Source organism: Octodon degus, unplaced genomic scaffold, assembly GCF_000260255.1.
Source record: "Octodon degus isolate 3935 unplaced genomic scaffold, OctDeg1.0 scaffold00005, whole genome shotgun sequence".
NCBI lineage: Eukaryota > Metazoa > Chordata > Mammalia > Rodentia > Octodontidae > Octodon > Octodon degus.
In genome coordinates, this window is record NW_004524581.1 from 19,247,963 (window position 1) to 19,255,511 (window position 7,549).

At 37.8% G+C, this 7,549-nt stretch overlaps 1 pseudogene; it reads left to right on the plus strand.

Annotated features, from left to right (window-relative positions):
- The first annotated feature begins 446 nt into the window (after window positions 1-446).
- LOC101588145 overlaps window positions 447-7,549 on the plus strand; it is a 7,847-nt pseudogene continuing 744 nt past the window's right edge.

A 7,549-nucleotide genomic window follows, 5' to 3' on the forward strand; every position in this document is an offset into this window, starting at 1 on the left:
AGATACAAAAACTACATTTCTTGTTATATAGGTCTTGCTTTATCTTGGTCTTAACCACCCAGTAGAAAAGTATAAAAATGAAGTATAAAAAGTAAAGCCATATTAACATGCAGAGCTGTAAAAGGCTCAAGTCAACAACTTCTGACATTGCCAGTCCTGCAGGTAACCTACTACTATTATGGACTACTGGACTATATTGAATTATTGTGCTGAATTCACATACCTACAATATTTTAATGGCAATGGAATACTCATCTCTGACAAAACTAAACAAAAAAAAAAAGGGATACAAATGAAGGACCATTTTGTATCCGTATATTCAAAATAGTTAGGCTAGATATACAGCAGATACAAATACTTTCCCTTTATTCAATGAGAAGAAACATTTGTACTAATAGTATTTGGACAGGATATCATGTCTGCATCTTGAACTATGAATAATCACTATGAAAACAACAATATGCAATGTATTAATTATTGAAACTGTCCTACTAATCAGTTTTTAAACTGTCTCATTGCTATTTGTTTCTCAATAAAATTAATTGAAAAACATAAAAATGGCTTAAGGTACATGGACAATGTTAAATAATGCTATTCTCATTACAGAAACACAATCAAGACTATAATTAGATATCACCAACTTGTATTGGTATTGTAAAAAAAAAAAAAAAAAAAAGCCCACCCAGAAACAATAAGTGTCGGCAAGGATGTGGAGGAAAATGAGCTGTTCTGAACTGAGAGTGGGAATGTCGAGTAAAACAACCATCTAGAAAGCAACGCTACATGTCAAAAACCTGTAATGGAATTACCATACTATCCAGCCATCCGAACAACCTTACTTTTGAGTATTTAGCCAAAAGTATTCGAAATTAATGTGTCAGGAGACATTAGCATTCTCACATCAACTGTAACACTGGCTCCATGTCCAGGAAATGGGGCCAATGCTGGGCATCAGCAGGTACACTTGAGAAAGACAGTGGGCTACCACATTTGTAGACATGGGGCACCACTCAGCCTGGAAGAAAAGGACTTTCTGTCACTTATAACAGCGAGGGTGGAATTGGAGAATTTTATTACAATGAATCAGGCACTAAAAGACACATGATGCCACTCAGGTGTGAGATCTAGCACAAGTCAAATCATAGAATAAGTTGGGGTTTACAGAAATTGGGATGAATGAAATGAGGGGATGGTGGATATTACTGGTCATTGTTGGAAAGCAATACTATGTGGATATTCCTCAAAAACGTAAAAATGGAATTACCATCTGATTTCCAGACAACTTCTTTGTTTTCCAGGCAGTGGAGATTAGCCAAGCACAGCAACCCAATGAGTATGAGATAAGAACAGCAAGGCTGGCCTCTGACTGCCTGCTTTGCTGTTGGGAGAGGTTTCCACATGACAGAGAGGGGACAGCAGTGGTGTCCTGGGCTTGAGGAGACAGCAGGGCAGGAACCATAGAGACTGTGGTGCAGAGTAGCAGAGATTGGGTGTTCTCTGAGCTTGAAGGAGGGACTGCTCAGCACAAAATCTCAAATAAGAAGAGTAAGAGTTTTTCAAGCTTTTTTTCACAGTGTGATGGATACAATTAATAATATAATATTACACATTTAAAGTGTTCTTTCAGCAAAAAGGAAAAAGAATCCTCATAATAAATATTGGATACAATGAGCACTAAATAGCCTTATTTATTATTATTATTATTATTATTATTATTATTATTATTGCAATTCTGGGCACTCTATACATAAAGAGGAATGACAGCGTTAATGATTTTGGTAAACTTTGCACAGGAACCTGAGCTGAATCTTCTCACTCATCATGAAGACTGTACGGGTTGTTTTTGGAAGAACTGTGAATTATGAACACATTTTGAACAGCCCCAGTTATTCATGGCATATACCATTCAATTTAATTGATTTGAACTGAACCATCTGCTGTCTAATTGCCTCATGGCCAGTGGGATTTATATAAGTAAATGAATATCAGAGGTAGAAAGAATACTAATGTGAAGTTTATGTTTCATTAAGAATGTCTCCTTGTTCGACAAAAATTAAATGTTATAATTTATGAAAATTAAAGGAGCCTACTTTCCAGATTTCCACTTCTGAGGTGAAATGAGAAAGACAAGAGAGATTTGCCTGCCTAAAACATGTAGAAAGTAAAGAGAATACATGAAGAAAAGGTTTTCAGGACAGTGGAGACTAGCCAAGGACAGCAACCCAATGAGTAAGAGGTAGGAACACCAAGGCTGAGCCCCTGACTGCCTGCTTCGCTGTTGGGAGAGGTTTCCAGGTGGCAGACAGGGGACAGCAGTGGTGCGTTGGGCTTGAGAAGACAGCAGGGCGGGAGCCATAGAGACTGCAGTGCAGAGCACCAGAGGTCAGGTATTCTCTCAGCCTGCAGGAGGGACTGCTCAGCCTAGGAGCATGAGAAGATATCAGGAGACCAGGAAAGACCCATGGGGAAAGCTCAGACACCACCAGCATCTTTTGCAGAACACAGGGCTGACAGCAAATGCCTGTCTCACGACCACAGTGGAAATCCCATCAATTCTTGCAATATCTGAATTTTTTTCTTTACCTCCACTCTGGGACAAACTTAGCCATAGGCCACGTTCTGCCCCTGTCCTACCTAACAAAATGTAAAGGCAATACACAAGCTAAAACTGTAAAAGAAGATAAAGCAATTCCTTTCCTGAAAAGGACAAGAAAACTGCAGGGAAATGAGAACTCTAAGAAGGGAATTAATTTGCTTCATTGTAAATCACATTTTTTTCTTTCTCTTTTGCCTTGGATTTTACCCTATTTGTTAAACATTGCAAATAATTTCTATTTTCTTGGGTTCTAGCTTTTTTTTCCATCCTGTAAATGTTCCTAAGCTTTGTTCTGGAGTATGATTAAATTTCTTGGAAATGTTTTAATCCTTTTGTATCTTCCTTTAGCATATGCTAAAAGTCTGTAGGAAAAGAAAAGAGTATAAAATTCATCGTGGAAACATTTTATTGTTGGTGTTTCTGGTGATGGCCAATATTTATCCTTATTATGATGAATTGTCCTTCAAGGTATTTTACTAAACGTCTACTTAAGATTGATGTCACTAGACAGCATAATGGCTTTGCCCTATAATGTTCTCACAGAATTTGTAAAATGGCATTTCCTGTAGGCCCTTTATAGAACTGGGAAGCCAATTCTGTGTAGCTGGTTCAGATTATTCAGAACCTTTGTGGAGTTTCACTCTCTTTATGGAGATCCTGGACTATAACCAGTAATAATGCACTATAAAACCCAAAATAGTAAAGAGATGTTTAGTATTGGATTATCCATAATATTAGTTTTAGGCATAGGTACTTTTCAAATTAAAGAATCCCAACCCTCTGTTCTCCTTCAGTAGCAAAGATATTGTAGTGTTGGGACAAAGAAAGTGTTTATACTTCAATTCATAAGGCACTACTTGTGAAATGGAAAGATGCTTAGAAGCTAGATTTGATTAGTTTATCCAAGACCATGATTGCTCTGAAGCAAGGATTGCTCCTTACCAACCAATAGAGTGGACTGACGTCAGATTCACTCTACCCTAGACCTTGGCCTTATAATTTCTTGCACACATAAAAGAAGGCTTATTCTGTGGAGAATCAGTGTAGACTCACTAGTATGTGTTGATGCTGCTTTAATACACTTAAGGCATTTCTTTTTTTAATTTGCTTCTTCTTTTTTTTTTTTTTTTTTTTGCTTAAGGCATTTCTTAATAATTGACTATATGGGGCCGGGTAGATAGTTCAGTGGTCTAAAGCACCTATTTAGGCAGGCTTAGGCAGCGCAGGGACCATGGTCCAATCTCCAGCACCACATGCCAGCCTCTACCCCAGGGTGGGCTGAGCCGGCCACACACACACACACACACACACACAAAAAAAAAAGATTATATATAAGAAACAAAATGTTATGACATTCTGAGAAGACTCAATCTCTATTCTTACAGCTCTTTTCCTTAAGTGGTACCTTGGTTAACAAACTTAATTCTTTCCATGGTTCTGGTCAGAGAATTCATTCAACAGCTCTGGTTGCAACCAAGTTGAGAGCTCATTATGTGGAAATAATGGAATTTGGGAACTGAATGAAGTACCACTGTATGCGGAATTTCTACTCACGTGAATTTTTATGAATAGCCAGTTCTCGTACAGTCTATAGGTGGCATGATATCTATCCTAATTATAAATAATCAGATTATCTGTTGGTGTTTAATTATTCTAAAAATAATTATTCCATGGTACATTTTGTCTGGAACCAAATTTTGCCTGTCCAGATAGGTCAACATGTAAGGAAGTTATATGATCTTTATCCCAGAGATTAAAGAGATTTCCTATGATAAATTTTATAAATAAACAATTACAAGAAAAGATACTAGAAATGACTAAGGATTCTTATAAATATTCAACATATTGAGCACTCTCTGTACACCAAAGCAAAAAGTTTTTCTTATCTTGAGGATTGATTTTTATTTTATAGTCTCAATATTCACATCTTTAATATTTTCCTTCATTGCTAGTACCATCAGGCAATTTTATTTTATCTGGAGGGTATCCATCAGTTTCCATTTCTAGCTGATTTGATGTTCTTCTAAGTCTCTGAAAGTTTATAAATTAGCAACTTCTTGTCCCAGTTGACATTTTCTGTACTCTTAGGTCTGTGAACATTTCAGAGGGCAAGGATCCCTTTACACTGATCATAACAGTAGTCCAATATACTCTCAAAATACCCCAAAATCCATTTTCTTGATTTTTTCCCACTTAAAAATGCTTCAAAAGTACTTACAAGGGATGACAGCAGAGAGCATCGCTTTGAGGTCATTCAGTGTTTCCTTGTTTCTCAAGGCTGTCTATGTATTCTGCACATCTGAGTGATTTGACTCACTTTTTCCAACCTGGTTTGATGAGAGGTGAACTCACTAATATAAATTGGACTCTCCAGAAGATGTTTAAATCTATAACTTACAGTTCTTAACATGACTTTTAGACTGGGATACTAAAACCTTGTGTGACTTCCAAATTGTAATCAGTTCTTTAAAGGTGTAAGAATTGTATTGATCCTCCCATCTTTAAAATAAAACAACTACAAAATGAACAAGGACGATGCAGGAAAAAACTTTACTCATATGGCAACAAAAGACATCTCGGGACAGATCTCTCAGAGAAAGGAAGCAGATGAAGCCGGCTGTATAACCATTCTGGCTCATTGCCTAGATCCAATTCAGAAAACACTTGAGCACAGAGGTAAACCCAAAAAGACCTTGGCAATTAAGGCCAAGGAGAAATGTCAATATCAAGGGAGCTGCAAATTCTAACAGCAGAGTTCTGGAGATTTGGAAACCATTAAAAGAAAAGTTATACATATAAAGAATCAGGCCTCCAAAATTCAAAGACCTAATCCATAAATGGGCATATGAGATGGATATATATTTTACAGATGAAGAGATTCAAATGGCAAATAAATGTATGAAAAAAGTGTAAGACATCATTGATCATTCAAAACATGCAAATTAGAACAACGCTGAGACACCATCTCACCCCAGACAGAATGGCTATCATCATGAAGTCAACCAATAACAAATGCTAGAGGGGTTGTGGGGAAAAAGAAACCCTTCTCCACTGTTGGTGAGACTGCAGGCTGGTACAACCATTATGGAAATCAGTATGGAGATTCCTCAAAAAGCTAGGATTAGAGGTCCCTTTCAAGCCAGCTATTCAACTCCTATGTATTTTTCCAAAAGAACTGAAATCATCATACCACAGTGATACACATACACCCATGTTTATAACAGCACAATTTGTCATAGCTAAATCTTGGAAACAACCCAAATGCCCATCAGCTGAGAAATAGATAAAAAAGATATGATATCTTTACACAATGGAGTATTTTTTAAAATTCTTTTTATTTACTTATTTATTGTTACAAGGTCTTGTTACCCAGCTCAGACTTGTAGTGATCCTCCTCTCTCAGCTTCCCCAGCACTGGGACTACCGGTGTGCACCACCGTGCCTGGTTTCATGGTAGGCTTGGGGCTAGGCCCACACAGCATGCAGTACGTGGGATAAAACCTGGGTCCTTTGGCTTGTCAGGTAGGTGCTTAGACTGCTGAGCTATTTCTCCAGGGCCCACAATGGAGAATTATTCAACTATAAAAGGCAATAAATTTGAGGCTTTTGTAGATAAAGAGGTGCAGCTAGAGACTATATTGGTAAGTGAAATAAATAAGACCCACATATTTAAGCATCATATTATCTTGCTAGTGTAAGAACCTGAAGGAATAATTAAAACCTAAAAGGTACAATAAATACTGTGAAAGGGAAAGAAATTATTCAATAAGAAAAACCTGGGATGAGGAAAAGGACAAAGGAAAGAAGAGAAAAAGATATATTTTGATATAAATGCAGAACAGCTTGGGTAATTATACTGTTGATTTCTGTTGGTCTTTTGAAAGGAGCAGCTAATGTTTAATTTTTTTTTCTTTTTATTCTTATGTTTTTCTTTTGAATTTCTTAGAAATTTTTTTTATTGTTTTGTTTTGTGTTTTCTTTAGGCCAGTCTTACTCATTTGTATCTGGTAATCTGCACAACCTATTTGGAGATAGCATTGGTGACTTCTCCCAGTGGTAGGAAAAGTAGATCGAGGTTGGAGTTTGAAGAATCACTGCAGCAATTCATGCTGCTCCTCACCTTTAGGTCCTCTTCACCCCAAAAGGCGAAGCACATGTCATTTCTGAGCTGAATGATGGCAATACGAACAGAAGAAAAAATGTGGAAAGGGACCAAAGAAAACTTTTGCCCCATCTATACAAAAATTGGATAGCATGATGCCTGGTAGCACTGATTTACCATGGAGGCTCTGGGGGTTGACGCCCCAGAGGCTGAGACCAAGCCAAGCCAATCAAAGTCCAGGGCAGAGAAGGAGAAAGCAACCACAAGGAATGGTCCAAGCCCTGGCCATGAGAAAAGAAAGGCTCAAGGCAACAAGCCAGCAGAGAAGAATAAAAAGGAAAAATTAATTCTTATTGATTCAGAATTTGAGGAGACAGTCCAGACTGTACTCCGCAAGTCCCTCAAGGAGTGCTTGGAGCCTTCCTGTGTGAAGCTAACAGTGTGCATCTAGTCGATAAAGAACCAGGAATCATCACTTCTGCTACTGATCATGATAATGCCAGTGGGGAGAAGGTGATGGTGCCTCACACACCAGAGATTTCAGTTTCTCTGGAAGACGAGGTTACCCCAGAGATGAGTGCATCTGAGCCAGGCCAGGCAATTCCTGCATCCTCTGAGAAGAAAGTTGACAGAGAATACTTAAGCAGAAACAAGAAGGATGCTCAAGATGAAAAAATGGAGATGCCCCAAGATGAACATGAACACAGACAGAGATACTAACTAAAGGACATGTTGTGGAATCATTCTCAGACCAGGGACAAGAAGAAAGAAGAAGAAGAAGAAGAAGAAGAAGAAGAAGAAGAAGAAGAAGAAGAAGAAGAAGAAGAAGAAGAAGAAGAAGAAGAAGAAGA